At 41.1% G+C, this 21,238-nt stretch overlaps 1 pseudogene; it reads left to right on the top strand.

Moving 5' to 3' along the window:
- Positions 1–7,831: 7,831 nt before the first annotated feature.
- On the top strand, positions 7,832–8,110 carry LOC132496313 (large ribosomal subunit protein eL43-like; annotated as a pseudogene).
- Positions 8,111–21,238: the final 13,128 nt, after the last annotated feature.

Raw genomic sequence — 21,238 nt, 5'->3', positions numbered from 1 at the left:
GTTTATATCAAGAGGCCTTGGGGCTTAGGTACCCACAAGATCTTAAGAAAAGGAAGGAGAGGGAAAAAGGGTCAATTTGGGCAAGTGGGAACCATTCCCAACTCTCTTTTTTTTCTTTCTTTTCCTCCCTGAAAATGTGTAATATTCTATTACGCATAAACAGCTCAATTGCTGTGGAAGAAATAACAAAGTACTTAAAGAGTATCCCCACAAAAGAGTCATGTCCAGATGGTTTCACATGGAATTAATTGAAACCTTTAAAGATCTGATAATCTCAGTGCTACTTAAACAATTCCTGATCACATGAAAAGGAAGGAAAACGTTCAGCTCTTTCTATGAAGCAAGTGTAATGTTGATCCCAAAAGCTAACCACGATTTCACCAACAAATAAAGCGATACACGTCTCATGTGTGAGTATTGATTCAAAAATCCTAAATAAATTATTAGACACTAAAAAGCAATACACCTTGATTAAGTATTACTGTTTCAGAAATACTAGGGTGGTTCAACATGAGGAAATTGTTTGTTGCAACACATCCCATTAATAGGTTAAGAAGAAAAGGAACTAGGTGCAAAAAAGACATTTGGCCAAATTCAACACTGATTCATGTTCTTTTTAAAAAAATAAATTTATTTATGTATTTATTTATTTTTGGCTGCATTGGGTCTTTGTTGCTGCACACGGGCGTTCTCTAGTTGCAGTGACCAGGGGCTATTCTTCGTTGCGGTGTGCAGGCTTCTCATTGCAGTTGCTTCTCTTGTTGCAGAGCATGGGCCCTAGGCAAGCGGGCTTCAGTAGTTGTGGCTCACGGGCTCTAGAGCGCAGGCTCAGTAGTTGTGGTGCATGAGCCCAGCCGCTCCGCGGCCTGTAGGATCTTCCCAGACCAGGGCTCGAACCCATGTTCCCTGCATTGGCAGGCAGATTCTTAACCACTGAGTCATCAGGGAAGCCCAACATTGATTCATGTTTAAATCATAAAATGTAAATGAATAGATACTTCTTTTTTTTTGAATAGATACTTCTTTAACATGATTTTACATAAATATAAAAATTTTTTTCATCGCTTTTTTTTTCATGCAACTAAAATAGTTGATTATAAAGTTCATTTGGATGAAGACAAAAGAAAATTAGCCTTGGCAATCAAGAAAAGAAAAATGAGGGCAGACTAGCTCTACCAGATAGTAGAACATTATAGTTTCTATAATTAAAGCAGTATGATGTTGGTGCATGAGTAGAGAGAACAGTGAAACAAAAACAGAAAATTCAGGAGTAGACCAAACTGATCACACTATGTTCATTTATATTCAATTCAGTTATATTATATTACATTTATGTTCAATAAGGCAGCATCTCACATCAATGGGAAAAAAGATGGACTAATAAGCAACACTGAGATAACAATTCAGAAAAAGATAAAACTGCATCCACTTCCTGACGCCATTCAAATTCCAAATAGATTAGAAATTTAAATGTAAAAAAAAATCCATATGATAATAGAAGAAACATGGATAAATCTTTGTAACCTGGGGGTGGGAAAATATTTCTAAGATTTGAAATAGAGTGAGGAAAAAGACTCCTAAATTTGATTACATAAAAATCAAAGAGATAATGTGAGGCAAACAGACAAGTAAATAATCCTCCATACACAAATTAAAACACAAATGTCAAACTAGGAGAAAATTCTTTTTTCCAACTTATATAAAAGAGGGGCAAGGGGCAATTTTCCTTTTTCACCAAGAATATCTATACAGATGGCCAACAACCACATGAAAAGATGCTCAGCATCACTAATTATTGAAGAAATGCAAATCAAAACTACAATGATGTATCACCTCACAGCAGTCAGAATGGCCGTGATCAAAAAGTCTACAAATAATAAATGCTGGAGAAAATGTGGAGAGAAGGGAACGTTCCTACACTGCTGGTAGGAATGTAATTTGGTGCAGCTGGTACGGAGAACAGTATGGAAGATCCACAAAAAACTGAAAATATTGTTACCATATGATCTAGCAATCCCACTCCTGGGCATATATCTGGACAAAACTCTAATTTGAAAAGATACACGCACCCCTATGTTCTTAGCAGCACCATTTACAACAGCCAAGACATAGAAACAACCTAAAAGTCCATTGACAGATGAATGGATAAAGAAGATGTGATACATATATACAATGGAATATTACTCAGCCATAAATAAAATGAAATAATGCCATTTGCAGCTACATGGGTGGGCCTAGAGATTATCATACTGAGAGAAGTAAGTCAGACAAAGAAAGACAAATATTATATGATATCACTTACATGTGGAATCTAAAAAAAATACAAATAAACTTATTTACAAAACAGAAACAGACTCACAGACATAGAAAACAAACTTCTGATTACCAAAGGGGAAAGTGGCGGAAGAGGGATAAATTAGGAGTATGGGATTTATGGATACACACCACTATATATAAAATACAAAAGCAACAAGGATTTACTGTATAGCACAGGGAACTATATTCAATATCTTGTAATAACCTATAATGCAAAAGAATCAGAAAAAAATGTATATATAACTGAATTACTTTGCTGTACACCTAAAACTAACACAGTATTGTAAATCAACTATACCTGAATTATAAAATTTAAGAAAAAAAACAAAGAATATCTAAAAGTAGAGAAACAAAAGACCAGCAACTCGATAAAAAATGGAGAAAGAGATACAAATAAACAGTTCAAAGAAAAAAATGTAAATATCCTTTGAATATATAAAAAGAGACTAAATTTACTTGTAATAGAGAAAAATATATCAAAACATAGAAAATTAAATTAATTATTTAATATTACACTAAGATACTATTTCTCACCTACAGGTTTGGGAAAAATCCAAAAGTTTGCTGGCATAATATATTGGTAAAAGGTATAGGGGAAACAGGTGCTCTCCCACATGGCTAGTGGGAATGGAGAAGCAGTCTAAAACATCTAGAGGAGAAGTTAGCAATATCTTGCAAAAGTACATGTGCATTTACCCTTTGATTATCAACCTCAATTTTGGGATTTATCCCAAAAGTACACTGACAAAAATACAGAAAATAATTATGCAGAAGGCTGTTTACTGCACCACTATTTGAAATAGCAAAAGACCAAAAACCTATCAAATGCCCATCAGTACGGGCCTGGTTGAATAAACTAAGGTATATTCACACAGTGCAGTACTAGCCAACTGTAAAACGGAATGAGATATGTCTTTATGTCCAGGTATGGAGACATCTCCAGGATATATCATTAAGCAAAAAAAGCCAAGTGGTAAAAATAATGTATAGTTTACTATCATTTCTCTAACAAGGAGAACCGGGGCCTACATATATAAAATGTAATATATATATTTTTTCAATCATATGTAAAAGCAATGGCAGGATAATCTGAAAAGTAAGCAGACAAAAAAGTTACTTATATGGGGATGGAAGAAACAGGGTGGAGGGAAGCTGGGGATAGAAGCTGGGAACTAGACTACCTCGGATATACTTAGATTTCATAGATTTGATCTCGAAAGCATGTATTATACAGCAAAAATTATATTTCAAAATACTACTAAAAATCCAAAGCAAATGAAACAAACTAGCCAGATTGTATTTTTTGTAGTGGATGAACCACAAAAAAATTGGTCCTAGAGACTTGACAATGCAGTAGTTTCTTTGTCCATCCCCAGGAGGATATAGTTAAGCAACCCCCCCCAAAAAAACCTGCAAAAAATTGTTTTGGGGAATCCTATTCTTAGTTGTGTGTATGTGCGTGTGTTTGTATAGTTTTGAAATCCATTGAAAAGGCATAAAAACTATGATGAGCCCAGGAACAATGGCACCTGTGAAGTACTCCCACCAAAACACCAGCCAAACTTTCATCTGACCAAGCTTCTCCCTAAAGAGAATGCACACAAAACACTGGAACTAGAAGAGCATGACAAGTGACATTCTGGGGATGTAATCAGCAAAGTGTACACTTCCAATTCTGTTGGACAAAAGACTTCCCCTTTCTTAAAGAAATTTTACAACAAGAAACAAGGAAGGTAGAAACCTACGTGTTAAGTTAAATTTAAGAGATATCAGTGAATTGCAATTTATGGACCTCATTTGGGAACAGCTTCAAACAATTTTTAAAATTATGAGACAATCAGGGCAATGTGAATATAACCGGTAATTTTCTAGAAATTCTCGTTGCTTTTTGAAGTCTGATTCTGGTAATTTTTTTAAATGGTCTTTATCTTTCAGACATACATACTCAAATATTTACTGATAAAGTGACACAAGGTCTGACATTTGCTTCAAAGTAATCTGGGGTGGCTGGGGAGTGGTGAGTATATAAATGAAACAGGACTGGCATAAACGGATAATCGTTGAGGCTTGGTATAGGTACACGGAAGTTCCTTATATTATTCCCTCTATCTTTCAATAAGTTAAAACAAATTCCACAATAAAAAAAATAACCTGGGTGTAGTGTAACCACTACTGAATGTATACTGTATACCGAGCACCCTAATAAGCATGTTTTGTATATTACAGTCATCCCTCCATATCAATATGGAGGGAGGATTGATTCCAAGACCCCGACATGTTCCAAAATCTGCAGATGCTCAAATATCTCATGTAAAATGGCTAGTACAGTTGGCCCTCCATATCAGGGTTTTCACATTGGCAGATTCCACCTAACTTGGATGGAAATTTCCATCCTGTTTTGTTGAATCTGCCAATGTAAAACCAGGGATATGGAGAGCTGAATGTGTATTTATTGAAAAAAACCCACATATAAGTGGACCCACACAATTCAAATCTGTGTTGTTCAAGGGTCAACTGTGTCTCACTTACTCGCAAAAATAACCTGCAAGGAAGCTAACTTTATTACCTGAGTTTTTTAAATGAGGAGACTGATGTGGCTCAAGAATTCTGAGACATTTGCCCAAGGTCATTGTGCTAATAGGTTGAGCACAGAGGGGTCCAATTCAAAGTCTGTCTGACTACCATGCTCACTCTTAAGCACTGCACACTACAGCCTCTTCCTGTTCCTTCTCGGACCCGTCATTCTGTAGTCTACATCAGGTCAGAGGCAGATCAGGGGAAGACAGTCCACACTCTTTCCCGAATGGTGAACTGGTTAGCAAGCCTATAATTAGGGAAGGCAGGGAGGGGGTCTCACATACATGTTTTTTTTAGCATAGCTAATCCTCTCTGCTTAGCACCCGCTCCTCAACTCATATGTCACCCTATTAGCGACACAGCTTCTCTCTGTGAAGTGTCGGAAAGCATTCAAAGTGAATTCTAGATTTCCTGTGTCATTAGCGACCTGGCTAATCCCTGGAGAGTCACCATGCTCTCAGGGGTTCTGATTCTTTTTCAGTAAAATCAACAAGGACCTACTGTATAGCACAGGGAACTCTACTCAATATTCTGTAATAACCTATATGGGAAAAGAATCTGAAAAAGAATGGATATACGTATATGTATAACGGAATCACTGAGCTGTATACCTGAAAGTTACACAACACTGTAAATCGATTCTACTCCAATATAAAATAAAAATTAAATGTAAAAAAAAGAAGCAGGGGTTTAGGCTGGGTGGCCTCTGAATTGCCCTCCAGCTCTAAAGACCTGCCTTGGGGACACTCATTTCCTATTAAGGAAAAACTCTGGGTTATCAAGTGGTACTCAATGTCTATCACAACAGCAACTAGACAGACGGTGCAGTATTCAGCAAAAGTTTGTCATGTTAAATATGAGATGTATGGACATTACGCTCATAAACATCTTTCCTCCCCTCTCTCCCCTCCACCACCAGCACTCTGGCAGCATCCTCCTTACTGCGTTGCTTGCACACCACCACTTCTCAGGCCAGAGCCCACCCCCACGCAGACTCCCTGTATCCTACTGCCCCTCGCACCTCTATCCTCTGGGGCCTCTTCTCAGCCAGGCTCACCTTTTGAAGGAGTTGATGAGTTGTCAAGTTTTCTCCAAAGAAGCTGTTTGAGCTGGTGCTTTCGCTTTAACTATGAGGGGGAAATGTCTGCATCCTCTGAAACCTCTGAGCCAGGAAGCAGATTGGGTGGAGCCGGTGAAGGAACTGTTTGCCTTTAAAGAGACAGAAATATTGCCCCGTAACTTGGTGGGTGCTTCAGCTTTGACAAGTTGAAAGCTTTTTCTCCGTGTGACTGCTATCACACCAACATTTCCAAAGTTATACTTGTTGTTTGGGGTTATTGTGGTGGATCCAAAAGGCCCTTAGTAAATGACCTAAATCTTGCCCACAAAGCCAGTCACAGTGTCTGATCATCTTTCTTGGGTGCAGTGGGAGACTGCAGGGCTCTCTGGGGAAGAAAGAAGTCAGACACGTGGCTTGGTGTGTCCTCGGGATAGCGCCAGTCTATTGCTGGGTGGAGAGTAGAACTTGTAAGTGATGAACTTGAATATTTAGCTGAAGAGATTTCTAAGTACAGTGTGGAAGGTGCAGCCTGGTTTCTCCTTGCTGCTTATAGTAAAATGCAAGAGGAAAGAGACTGCAGTGATGCAGCTACAAGCCAAGGAATGCCGAGGATTGCCAGCAACCACCAGCAGCTGGGAAAACACAAGGGAGGATCCTCCCCTGGAGCCTTCAGAGAGCATGACTTTGCCAACATTTTCAGTGTGAACTCCCAGAACTATGCAGCAATAAATGTCTCTGCTTTGAAGCTTCATAGTTTGTAATAATCTGTTAAAGCAGCTCTAGGAATATAGTCTATCACCTTTCTCTTTTCCTCTGCCGTTTCCCCTGCCTGCTTTCTGTTCCTCCTAACGACCCAAAGACTCCCCTCCTGCAGTACGTGGTCTGAGCGGTGCCAATTTACTAGAATGTGCTCTTCCGCATTCCCTACCCACATATCTGACCCAGAGGGACCATGGAAGTCTCAGTGATGAGAGAAGTTGTAGCTTTCTCAGGAGTTTAGCTTTGAAATTCTCTGGAGACTCTAGCTTTTGTCAACAATTTACACAACACTGTCAACTGAAAAAAGTGCACAACCGAAAAGTTGAGAATTCTGTTTTATTCAGCAGACTCTCTGAGGACTTGAGGCCCAGGAGGCAGCCTCTCAGCTAGCTCTGAAGGACCACTCCCAAGACATAAGAGAGGAGCCTGGTACTGGCATCTTTACGATCGACATGGAGCTTTTCTCCACCACAATCCAGTGTCAGTAGATCGGCTTCGCTGCTTGCGGGTGAGTGGACCCAAGTTTGCTTCAGTGATAGAAATCGTCTGTCACGTAAATGCTATTAAAAATGCATTTGCCTAACTGTATTTTCTTTAATTTGCTTTTCTATATCAGTGAGATTTTCAACAAAACTGAAATTTAAGAGTTCTGTGTTTTAGAACTTTAGGGTTTAATTTATCATGCCTTCAAAAGCTTGCCTACGGTAGGTACTCAGTAAAGACCCTCTTTTAAGTGCACAGGTTAGACCAAGAGCAAATCTCTATTGTCACTGTTATTAGCCCCTGAATATTAGTTCTTCGTTTTCCTTTATATTGTACAGTCCCAGGTGACACTATCAGTTTCCTTTAGTTTGTTTAATAAATATTTCCTGAGGGGCAGGTCTATAAGTCCTGTCTTATAATGCCACACAGGGGAAGTAATCCCCAGTGAAACACGTCTATCCTACAATATAATTAAGCAAAAGAGATGTAACCATCTTATATAAAGCCTATTTACATATACCAATATTTATTAACTTTCATCTCAATGTTATGATTTTATACCTTTACCTTTAGTTTCCATTAGGAACCAATCAACAGGTCTTCTCCTGTCTGGGTTCAGACCTAGATGGTGGCAACATGGCTAAATGCACCAAGAAGGCCAGAATGGTGGGTAAATACGGGACCCATTATGGTGCCTCCCTCCGGAAAATGGTGAGGACAATTGAAATCAGCCAGCACGCCAAGTGCACTTGCTCCTTCTGTGGCAAAACCAAGATGAAGAGATGAGCTGTGGGCATTTCGCACTGTGGTTCCCGCATGAAAACGGTAGCTGGTGGTGCCTGGACCTACGACACCACTTCTGCTGTCACAGTAAGGTCAGCCAGCAGAAGACGGAAGGAATTGAAGGACCAGTAGAAGCGCCACCATTTGAAACATTGCTAGCCTACAATAAATGGGTTAATTTATGTAACAACAACAACAAAAACAAAAAACAAGGCTTTGGGTTTCCCTGGTGGCGCAGTGGTTGAAAGTCCGCCTGCCGATGCAGGGGACACGGGTTCGGGCCCCGGTCTGGGAGGATCCCACATGCCGTGGAGCAGCTAGGTCCGTGAGCCATGGCCGCTGAGCCTGCGCGTCCGGAGCCTGTGCTCCGCAACGGGAGAGGCCGCGACAGTGAGAGGCCCGCGTACAGAAAAAAACAAAACAAAACAAGGCTTGTTCTTACAAGGGCTCCTAGAAGTTTTTTTTTTCTTTTTATCCCCAACCATTTAATCTATTTGGTATAAAAGACTCTGGGTTCCCAGGGACTTCCCTGGTGGTGCAGTGGTTAAGAATCTGCCTGCCAACGCAGGGGACACAGGTTTGAGCCCCAGTCCGGGAAGATCCCACATGCCACGGAGCAACTAAGCCCGTACGCCATAACTACTGCACCGCGTGTGCCTAGAGCCCACACTCTGCAACAAAAGAAGCCACCGCAATGAGAAGCCTGAGCACCACAACGAAGAGTAGCCCCCATTCACCACAACTAGAGAAAGCCCGTGCACAGCAATGAAGAACCAATACAACCAAAAATTAATTAAAAAAAAAAAAAAAGACTCTGGGTCCCCAGAGAGGAGTTGAGCCAAGGGACCCAGGCCCTGCTGTCAATCTTTAACCTTGACTAACTGGCCTAACTGCTGCCCCAGGTAATCGTTGTTCAGGTATCTCAGTGTAATTTTCCTTCTGCCCTTCATATACATAGATTATTATAGATATACATATTTATTTATTTTAAACTGGGATAAATAGAGTGGACTTGATTGGGGCCTTTTAATGTTGGGGACAAGTTGGGGGGTCCTTTTGGACCATCCAACCTTAGGTCATGTTCTATCAAAACCTTTTCCTTTAATCTTGTTAACATTCATTTTACTTACCCTTTTTTTTTTTTTTTTTTTTTTGGCGGTACGCGGGCCTCTCACTGCTGTGGCCTCTCCCGTTGTGGAGCACAGGCTCCAGATGCGCAGGCCCAGCGGCCATGGCTCACGGGCCCAGCCACTCCGCGGCATGTGGGATCTTCCCGGACCAGGGCACGAACCCACGTCCCTTGCATCAGCAGGCGGACTCTCAACCACTGCGCCACCAGGGAAGCCCCTACTTACCCATTTTAAAATACCAGTGATAGGGATAGAGTAGGATAGTTACACAGGTAGTTTTAGAAAACCCACTGGGGGATGATAGATAGAGAGGGAACTTTAGGGAACTTTGCAAGACCACTCTAAGTTAACGATCACTCAGGAAAGCTATTGGAATATCATGAAACAAAGCAGGCTTGCTTAACAATAAAGCCATATATAAAAGCACAAGATATTCAAGGTCAGCAAGATACTGATCCTTAGGACCAAGTGGAACGGAGCAGAATGCAGAACCCTGAAGTGACCCCCTCCCCAACCAGACTGTAGCCATGACATAAGCTGCTCCATCTTGAGCAGTACTGAATCGAGGGCCAGCACAATTCCAGGAACTGGCCTCACGAGAATGGGATTAACATTATTGCTCATAATAATCTATGTCTTTGTGGGCAGCCAAAGAATTGTAGCTTTTCTGCTCATATATGTAAACAGGCAACTAAAATGGTCAGCAAAGAGGTGCTACAGACCCATCATGTCAATATCTTCCACTCTGAGAAGATGGCACCCTATGTCAGCATGAAGTTATAGGAGATGAATCTTTGTCCCTAATCCCATAGAAATGGAATGATCTTTGACAGTGGGGAATTGAAAACAGCTCTTTTGCCCCTTTCCTGTTTGCCCATTTCTGTTCCCCTTTAACCTTAAAATAACCTAATTATAGGAATGAGATCACTAGGCAATTTAACCTAACTCCTGACTTGAGCTCTCCTGAATGCACACCACGCCTCATCTAAGCTGTTGATTCTTTTCCTAGATTAAATGAAGAATGAAGAATTAAGTGGTTAGGAATTAAGTGGTTAGGAATTAATTGGGGGCTCTTCCCCCAATAGCCCCCTAGGCAATCCTGCAGGCAGATCACACAGGCAAGATAATATCTAAAGAGAGAGCCAGCCAGCCTGCACACAATGGAGAAGGATGAAGAACCCAACTTCTTGCTTTGACGATTCACTGAGATTCTTGTCCCCCATTTTTCCCTTTAAAAACTGTCATGGCTGAGCAGAGTCTTCGGAATTGGTTTCTGGACATGAGTCCACCTTCTCTCCAGATTGCCAGTTTTTCTGATTAAAACACTTTCCCTTTCTACTGACACTTGCCTTTTAAATTATTGGCTTCTGAGTGGCTAGCAGCTGAACCTGGGTTTGGTAACACAAGGACAGGAATATAAGGGAAAGGTGGCATTCTAAAGTAGAAGACCCTCATTATACTGAAACCTGAGATGATTTAACATATTTGAGTATATGTTACCACACTTCTGCTGATCTGAATAGCGCCATGACATTCCTAGTTTGATCATATAGGGTCAAAAACTCCCTGCCCAACGTCAAAGAAGAGCTAATGATGTAAGCATGACATCTACTCAAAGAATGAGAAAGAAGGTGGTCTTCTCTCCCTCCCCACTTGTCCTTGGGTTATAAAAATGTAGTCCATTTAGTTCTCGGGGCAGAGCCCTCTTGCTTGCCCACTTGTATCCTTCGCGAGGGTCCTATATTAATAAATCTAGTTCTTACCTGTCACACTGCTTCTTGCTGAATTCCTTCTGCACCGAGACATGAAGAACCTGAGCTTCATTAAGTCCTGAGATGAGTTGTGCAGTTTCAGTTGGAAGATTGTGGGTTCGAGTCCCAACTGAGGTGTGCGGTTTCACCAATAAAACATCTGTTTATAATGAGAGCTTTCTAAAAATTTACCAATTTAGAAGTTTTTCCAATTTCAAGGATCCATCATCTGGCCATTAATGAGATATAATATTAATAGTGATTCAAACCAATAAGATGCAAGAGGCTTCCCCACAAGAGGGTGCAAAGGATGCATCTAAAAAAGATCCAGAGGGTTTATTCCCCAAAATAGTCTAAGAAAGTACAGGCTGATGCAACAAATGTTAGGATGGCAAAAAAAAAAAAAAAAAAAAACACCGAAAAAACCCCCCTGAAAGTTGACACAGGCAAAAGACTGCTCAGAATCCAAGTCTATTTGATTGGCTGCTAAATGTACACCTGTGGGTACCTTTTGGATGGCAGAGACTGTAACAGGAAAGAGCTAATTCTGATTCCATGTTGGATCTGTTTCTTTGACTTTAACCTTTGCTTTTCGTTGCTTTTGTGATTATAATCATACATAATGGCCTGCTTCAGGGAACCCTACCCACCTGTGAAGGGCTGCAAGACAGAAGAAGTGAACACATCCCCTCCCTGAAGCTGGCCATTCCAGGAGATGTTTTGCAAGCCTGACGGCCCTTTTTACTTTATTTCCTCCCCACCTCTCCCTCTCTATTCTGCCTTTTTACTTTACTTCCCTCTCTGATTCTATAAAAGAAACTGGCATCCAGACGCCGATAAGATGGTTATTTTGAGGCACTAGTCTGCCACCTTCTCAGTCTGCCGGCTTTCCGAATAGTCACGTTCCTGGCCTCCACACCTCGTCTCAGATTTATTGGTCTGTCAGGCCGTGAGCAGAGCGACCTTGGACTCAGTAACAAGACCAAGTTTTCAAAGCACAGGCGCACACACCGAAAAGCCCAAAGAAGATCAGGTAGAACATTTACATTTCAAAGGCACAGGAAGAGAAATGCCAGTTCCCCCTTGAAGGGCTTTTGTTTCTTTAAGGTCAGAATACTGAAAAGATGTTTTTATTAAGCCGGCTTTTCTAATTTAACTGCGTAGGGAATAAAAGAGCCCCATCTTAGCCATTTTAAGCGTGAGAGTTCCTTTAATTTCCAATTAAGTAGGTACTTATAAGTATGAGCTCTGTACATACATGAATCTGGCTGGAGTTTTAGTCGGAGGTTGGCTTTCTGATGCCCCTCATTTTTGTCTGAGAGAATCTATTTCCCTTTTTTAAAAATCTATTTCTTTTTGTTTTTGTGCAGTACGCGGGCCTCTCACTGTTGTGGCCTCTCCCGTTTCGGAGCACAGGCTCCGGACGCGCAGGCCCAGCGGCCATGGCTCATGGGCCCAGCCGCTCCGCGGCATGTGGGATCTTCCCGGACCGGGGCACGAACCCGTGTCCCCTGCATCGGCAGGCGGACTCTCAACCACTGCGCCACCAGGGAGGCCCCTAGTTCCCATTTTAAAGTTGAATTTGTTGGGGATAAAATTTACTAGTGTGCTTTTATCCTGACAAATTCTTGCGAAGATAGCCAATTTGAGGAAAGATGTCAGGTCAGCCTCTTACCTAACCACTCATCCTAGACCACTCAGTATCCTTCCAACTGTGCAAATCCCAGTGTTTTTCAACCAGGCTGCCCTAGTATCTTTCAACTAGAAGGGGTCACCAATATCTTTGAACTGGGGAGCCAGGTAAAGACACTGCCAAATAAAACTCAAGATCATCAGTCAATAATTGGGAGATCCGAGAACCAGGAGGGACTCACGCAAATTCTTCTGGCCCCTCCGAGGAGGCAGATGGGCCCAAGAGGCCTCTGTTGATACCAAGGCTCTGGTTCCTCGTAGAGTTCAGATGGAGAGAAATTTGCTCTGGGGCACCTCGTGATTGGTTACCAAAACTGTCCACTGGAAAAAAAAAACTCTCAACCTAAAAGTTGAGAATTCTGTTTTATTCGGTCGACTTTCTGAGCACTTCAAGCCCAGGAGGCAGCCTCTTGGCTGTGAGGGACAGCGCCTGTTGAGGATGGAGTAGCATAGTTACACAGGGAGTTTGAGAAATTCCACTAGGGGATTAGGATAGAGAGGGAACGTTGGGAGACAACTGTAAATTAACTATCCCTCAAGAAAGCAATGAAAACATCATGAAACAAAGCAGGCTTGCTTAACAATAAAGTCATAGAGGGAAGGGATATAGTAACAGATGTATATGTATAACTGATTCACTTTGTTATAAAGCAGAAACTAATAGAAAAAAATTATTTATATTAAGTAAAAAAAAGAAAGAAAGTCATAAATAAAAGCACGAGATATGTCCCAGGCCATTAAGTGAAAAAATGAGGCCTGCATCCTGCTGGTCGACATCAGCAAGATAATGATCCTCAAGACATGTACTTCTGCACATACCAAGGACAGAAATATAAGGGAAAGGTGACATTCCAAAGGGGAAGACCCTCACTATATTGAAACCTGAGATGATTTAACATATTTGAGTATATGTTACCACCCTTCTGCTGATTTGAATAGCGCCATGATAGTCCCAGTTGGACCATATAGGGTCAAAAGCTCCCCGCCCCCCCGTGCAAAGGAGGAGCTAATGATATAAGCCTGCCATCTACTCAAAGAATGAGGAAGAAAGTGGTCTTCTCCCCCTCCCCACTTATCCATTGATGATAAAAATGTAGCCCACTTAGTTCTCGGGGCAGGTCCCTCTTGCCTGAACCTTGTATCCTTCACAAGCATCCTATACTAATAAATCCACCTCTTATCCATCACTTTGTCCCTCACCGAATTATTTCTGTGCCAAGACATAAAGAACCTGAGCTTCATTAAGTTCTGAGATGAGTTGTGTGGTTTGACTCGCAACAGGTAAGAGAGGAGCCAGGATGTAGAGGAATTTTGCAAAAAAAAACCCCAGGTAGTCAGAACTTGAAAAGATTACTGTTAACTCAAAAAAACAAAAAAAATCAGACAACAAGTCAATGAATTTAGTGCTTTTCTCTATCTGGGAAGATGCAAGAGTGTGGGCTCATGGAAATCATTCCTTTGATATGCACCTTAGCTGTCTAGGGCCAGTATCCTGCTCTCTCCCATCCTGAGTCCCCTCAGGGGACACGGTTGGGGGTCTGCAGTGGCTGGGGGCGTGGCAGCAGGCGGCCGGTTTGTCTCCATCCTGAGTTCCCTCAGACTCACCATGGGGGTGGGGAAGGCGGTTGTAGGGGCTGCTCGCCTGATGGCCATGGCATCCTTTGTTTGCTGATATGGCAAGCAGTATTTTTCATTCACAACACCAAAATAAAAACCAAAAAATTGTTGTTGTTTTTTTAAAGAGAAGCTGAAGGAATCAAGGCCTGGGAGTGCCATCTAAGGTCTCCTTAACTCTTAAGGGCAACAGGCTGACTGCCAGGATATTATGAGCTCAGTGAGTTATAAGACCACCTGCCTTACATCATGTCCCAGTCCCACCACCAAGAGCCCAGCCCACACTTTTACAGAATACCAAATTCATACAAAAGAATTGTTTTATCTAAAAAAATAATAAGAGGAGGACATTATCCCTTAAAATAAGACAAAACAAGCTTTAATGCATTTAAAGGTATGGAGGACTTCTCCCTAGGCTACACAGGCAGTGCAGGATTACCATCTCTGTCTGAGTGGTTTAACAGCATTTAGCATCCTCCTGTGAGCCCATGACACTTGTCTGGTTCCATGAGACTCAGTCATACACTCTCATTTAGCATATGGGCACCAGGTCTCTCAATTAACATATGAAATGCAGACAGCGGAAACATAGGTGGGTCTTGATTCTGCCACTAGCAAGATCTATAGTTTGGGGAAGAAAAATATTACCCCTCTGAGCCCATTATCTTTACAGATGAGAAGATAAGGAAGAATTATTGAAGTCAGATGCCTTTTGCGGAATTGTATCATATTCTAATATTTGGGCCTTGCCCAACGAGAACAAATCCCCAGACTCTCCCACTGGCACGAATCACGAACCCTGGCCTGCTTACCCATACAGCTTCTCAGATATCGGTTGGTTATAGTTATAAACTTCCAGCAGTGGCGCCGAAAACAGTGGTCCTAAAAGGGAGACCACCATGTGGGGGGGAACATTTCTGAGGCTCTTGGATTCAGGGGTTTGGGATGAGGGACCAATATTAGTACAGGCCCTCCTCTCCCAGTGTTCTTGAGTTCCGAGGGTCATCAGAGCAATGGATGGTTCCAAACAGTTACATATATCAGCTTTATTTACCACTTGGCTCCAATAGCCAAAAAAGCAGTCAGCAAGGAAATGGGTTTTTCACCCACAGTTTTCTATTTCTCTCAGGAAACCCCCAGTTCCCTTCCTTCTTTCCCTGCCTAGATTTCTTAGTCCTACACCTCCAAAGCCCACAATGTCTGCTTAGAAATCTCCTGGGTTCTTAGCCATTCCATGATCCTAATGGTGGAAGAGCCCCATTAGGAGAACAAGAACTGGGAAAGAATTTAGAGGCTGCCATAGTCACCCGATAGCATTCAATAACTTGCTTTCTTTCTGCCGTTTGTAATTTGGTTTGCATAATTTCTGCTATTATTTTCATTTCTTCTTTTTGGTTTCAATTTGACAGCTTTTGTTACTTCACTTCAATCCTCCTGTAAAGACAATGTTCTTCAGTGCTTTCTTTTTTTTTTTTTTTTTTTCGGTATGCGGGCCCCTCACTGTTGTGGCCTCCCCCGCTGCGGAGCACAGGCTCCGGACGCGCAGGCTCCGGACGCGCAGGCTCAGCGGCCATGGCTCACGGGCCCAGCCGCTCCGCGGCATATGGGATCCTCCCAGACCGGGGCACGAACCGGTATCCCCTGCATCGGCAGGCGGACTCTCAACCACTTGCACCACCAGGATGGCCCCTTCAGTGCTTTCTTACTAATGATGGGTGCTATAAATAAAACTTTAACAAGGGGTAAGGGAACAACTGCAATGTACATCTCAGCATATCACAGCACAAACTTCTTTTTGTTTCCTATAAACCCCTAGATTTTCAAGAAGTGGACAACAGGATGTTCTATTGTACCTTCACTTGTGCAGAGAAAAACACACATCCCGCCTCAGCTGCAGCCATTTCCTGCTTGCACTTCCTCACTACTCTTGTCTTATCCATCACTTGACATTGTGGTCATAGCACAGGCTATGAAAGGCTAGGTTACGGGGTCCAGGTCCCCCTCTTGGTGCCTGTTGAATTGTTCAGAAGGGATGAGAGGAGAAAGGCTAGGCCAAGGAGAAATCTCACCTTGGAAATTGCACTGAACTCTCCTTAGGATCCTTTTCAGACCCCTCCTCAGGCTGCCCTGGCCTGAGGATGAAGTGCAAGGGGTTTCCTGTGAGTCTCCAAACCCACAGCAGGGCCTCATTGAAAGCAGGTCCAGCAGTCAGCACTTTTGACTTTGACATGAACGAAACAAAATAAACTCTGCTCTAAACTGGAATAGGTGTGTATGGATGTTGCTATCTTTCAAAATCCTGACAATGAAGTTCTCAAAGCCTAAGTAGCTAATAAACAGCTGAGCAGTCTCATTGCTTTTGACTGTTGCTTATCATGAAAAAAATATAGGGGCTTCCTGGTGGTGCAGTGGTTAAGAATCCGCCTGCCAATGCAGGGGACACGGGTTTGAGCCCTGGTCTGGGAAGATCCCACATGCCGTGGAGCAACTAAGCCCGTGAACCACAACTACTGAGTCTGCACGTCTGGAGCCTGTGTTCCACAACGGGAGAGGCCGTGACAGTGAGAGGCCCGTGCACCGTGATGAAGAGTGGCCCCCACTCACCACAACTGGAGAAAGCCCGCGCACAGAAACGAAGACCCAACACAGCCAAAAATAAATAAGTTAATTAATTAATTTTTTAAAAATGCATGCACTCTTTAAAAAAAAAAAAATATATATATATATATATATAACTTGAAAATGGTACTTAATGACTCATTTCTAAGCTTTGAGAGGCCGCACGTGACTATTTGGAAATATAAGGAGACACTAACATTTTTCTTATCCTCTGCAAGTATAGCATGTTTGTATTTAGTGGAAAACCAAGGATTCCAGATAAAATAGCAATCTGGAAGACAATGGCAGCTGCCACCTAGGTCCCTGTTAACTATATTTCATTCAACTACAATAAAGAACAACAAGAAGGGGAAACTAAACTCTACAAAACCCATGCACTCAGCAGGAAGGAAGAAGAGGGGAGCTAGCAACATGGCCAAAGTTTAATTTAAACTAATGACAGGGTGTCCAACTCCAGAAAGCATTGTGGGGAGCCCTGCAAGCTTATTACTGGTGAAAAACCATAAACAGTGGAAATTCTTTTTAAAGAAAGCAAAATCTCTAGACATTGTCCTAAGATCATATAACAAGTGAATAGACATTTATTCAAAAAAAGTCTACTGAATCTGAGTAAGAACAGTGAGAGTCTGCATCGTGCTTGAGCCGTGACCCAGTTTCTCTGTCCCCAACCCATCCTCAGCTCAGCTTGAAGGAAACTCCATTCTAGGCAGGGGTGGCCAAGAAGATGGGGCTCCCTCTCCCCTCAGCTACCCAGCAAGAATATAGTATAGTACCAACAGGGCCAGGCTGGCAACATTTCCCATCCCCTCCAACAATGAGCTGCAGAGACTAAAGTTCTGGTGAGTGCAGCCAGCAGTACCCTATTGCTCCTCTATTCATAGGGCAGACACTCTACCCTAGGCATGGCAGGCCCCAACTGCCCACACTCCAGCTGCCTCTTAAGATAGAGGTTTCATGCTAGGAGAGGCAAGTTGAGAAGTCCAGAGGCTACCATCCCCTGCTCTGGGCTTGGAGCTGTGGCTCAAAGATTTTGTTCAGGATGAAAAGAAGTTCATAATAACAGAAAACTCTAAAGCCCTCCCCAAAGGAAGCAATTATTTGAAATAGAGTGTGGGAAGTTCAAGTAAAAGGGTATTTTTGAAAATGATAAAGATTTTAGTGATAAGCAATTTAAAGGAGACTGGTAACATTGTGAGAGCCATAAGAGAAACCATAGGCCAACAATTTTACCAGCAAGAACCAGAAAAATAGACAGGTAAGAAGAGTCCTTCTAGGGCCAGAGAAAACCAGAAAAACTGGCCATGAAAACTGCCCCTGCAAAGGAAACCAAATTTAATTAGACCAGACTGTGGAGCAATTTATGCTCATGAACCTCATCAAAAACTAGAGTGCGGGCTTCCCTGGTGGCACACTGGTTGGGAGTCCGCCTGCCGGTGCAGGGGACACGGGTTCGTGCCCTGGTCCGGGAGGATCCCACATGCCGCAGAGCGGCTGGGCCCGTGAGCCATGGCCACTGAGCCTGTGCATCCGGAGCCTGTGCTCCACAACAGGAGAGGCCACAACAGTGAGAGGCCCACGTACAGCAAAAACAAAACAAAACAAAACAAAAACTAGAGTGCAATCAAATGGCAGTTAGTAAGCCTAACAGCTGGGTGTAATACCAACAGAGTCACACAGATTAACAAAGAGATTAGGGAAACAGACATTCAGAGAGAGCACTGCTAAAACTTTTCATCCCAGGTGACTGTGTGAATGCCAAAGTCTGCACCCTCTGAGGAGCAACATCAGAGATTCCACACTGTGTGGGAAATAGTCTTCACTAGAAGAGTCTAGCTGAGTCACTAAACAAATAGGGAGCAACAGCAAATCAAGCCCCAGAAAAGCAGGAGGTGAATCAATATCCAGAGTTGCTACACTATGCACCTAAAATGCCCAGTTTTTTAATGAAAACTACAAGACATACAAAGAAACAGAAAAGTATGATCCATGTACTGGAAAAAATCAGGCAACAAGAATTGCCTGTGAGAGGGCCCAGATATTGGATTTGAAGACAGAGCTTCAAAGCAGCAATTATACATATATTTAAAGAGCTGAAGGAATCACACTTAAAGAAATAAAGGAAGCTATGATGACAATATCTCATCAAATAGAGAATGTCAGTAAAGAGATAGAAATTATTTTTTATAAAAGAACAAAATAGAAATTCTGAAGTTCAAAAGTAGGACTGAAATTTTAAAATTTACCACAAGAGCTTAATGACAGATTTGAACTGACAGTAGAAAGAATCAATGAATTTGAAAATATAGCAATTATAAACATATGAACTTAGCAAATGAACCCTGAAACACATGAAGCAGAAAATGACAGCAATCAAGGCAAAATAGGCTATTCAACAGTAATAGCTGTAGAGTCCAATACCTGACTAAGAATAATGCATAGATCAACTAATCAGAAAGTCAAGAAAGAAACAGAAGATGTGGCCAACACTATAAATCAACTAGATCTAACACAAGATACTCCACCCAGCCACAGCAGAATACACATTCTTTTCAAGTGCGCAAGGAATATTCTTCTAAATAGATCAGTTACAAGGCCATAAAACAAGCCTCAATAAATTTAAGAGGCTTTAAATCATACATAGTGTGTTCTCCAACCAAAATGGAGTAAAATTAGAAATCAATAAAAAAATTGAGAAATTCAGTAATATGTGGATATTAAACAACACCATCTTAAATAACCAATGAGTCAAAGAAAAAATCAAATGGGACATTATAAATACTTTGAGATGAATGAAAATGAAGAAACAACATAGCAAAATTTATAGAGCTAAAACAATGCTTAGAGGAAATTTTATAGTTGGAAATACCTATATTAAACAAAGAAGTTCTCAAAACAATAATCTAATATTTCATAATAAAGCAGTAAGAAATTAAGAACAAACTAAATGTAAAGCAGTCAGAAGAGGGATATAATAAAAGTTAGAGTGGAAATTAATGAACTAGAGAATATAAAAACAATAGAAAGCAATATAGAAAATCAACAAAACCAAAACTTGATTCTTTGAAAAGATCAACAAATTGACAAATCTCTAGGTAGTCTGGCCAAAAAAATATGGAGGAAAATTAAATTACTAAAATCATGAATGAAAGAGGAAACACTGGTACTGACCTTACAGAAATAAAACAATTACAAGGAAATATTATGAACAAGTTTTACCCCAGATTAGGTAACTTAGATAAAATGGACAAATTCATAAGCTATCAAAACTGAATCAAGAAGAAATAGAAGGTCTGAATAGACCTATAACACTTAAAGAGATTCAATTACTAATAAAAAATATTACTACAACAAACAAACAAACAAACAAAACACCCAGGCCCAAATGGCTTTACTGATTAACTCTACCAAACATCTAAGAAGAATTAATACCAATTCTTCACAGTCTTTTCCAAAAAATAGAAGAGGAGGAACACTTCTGAACTCACGCTATGATGCCAGTATTATACTGATATCAAATCGGAAAAAGACATCACAATAAAAGAAACTATATACCAATATGTCTTATGAATATAGATGCAAAAATCCCAACAGAATACAAGCAAAGAGAATCCAGCAATATATAAAAAGGTGTGTACACCATGAACAAGTGGAATTTATCCCAGGAATTCAATACTGGTTTAAGATCAATTAATGTAGTAAGCCATATCAATAGTATAAGGAAAAAAATGATCATTTCAATAGATTTAGAAAAAGCATTTGAGAAAATTGAACACAGGTTCATAGTAAAAACACTCAACGAACTATGAAGAGAAAGAAAATTCGACAACCTTGTAAAAGACATCTGTGAAAATTCTACAGCTAGTACCATACTTAATGATGGGAGACTGAAAGCTTTCCTGCTAAGATTAGATAAAAGACAAGGATATCTGTTCTTGTCACTTAATTTCAACTTTGTACCAGAGGTTCTAACTAGAGCAATTAGGTAAGAAAAGACACTGTTCAAAAATGAGGTGAAGAGGGATGCAAAGATGGTTCAACATCCACAAATCAATCAATGTGATACACCACATTAACAAAATGAAGAATAAAAACCATATGATCGGAACAGAATAGAAAGCCCAGAGATAAACCCATGCACATATGGTCACCTTATCTTTGATAAAGGAAGCAAGAATATTCAGTGGAGAAAAGACAGCCTCTTCAATAAGTGGTGCTGGGAAAACTGGACAGCTACATGTAAAAGTATGAATTTAGAATACTCCTTAACACCATACACAAAAATAAACTCAAAACGGATTAAAGACCTAAATGTAAGGCCAGACACTATAAAACTCTTAGAGGAAAACATAGGAAGAACACTCTTTGATGTAAATCACAGCAAGATCCTTTTTGATCCACCTCCTAGAGTAATGGAAATAAAAACAAAAATAAACAAATGGGACCTAATGAAACTT

The sequence above is a fragment of the Mesoplodon densirostris genome, chromosome 9 (assembly GCF_025265405.1).
Source record: "Mesoplodon densirostris isolate mMesDen1 chromosome 9, mMesDen1 primary haplotype, whole genome shotgun sequence".
Classification (NCBI taxonomy): domain Eukaryota; kingdom Metazoa; phylum Chordata; class Mammalia; order Artiodactyla; family Ziphiidae; genus Mesoplodon; species Mesoplodon densirostris.
The sequence above is the reverse complement of the archived record's forward strand: the minus strand, read 5'-3'. Positions and strand labels throughout refer to the sequence as shown.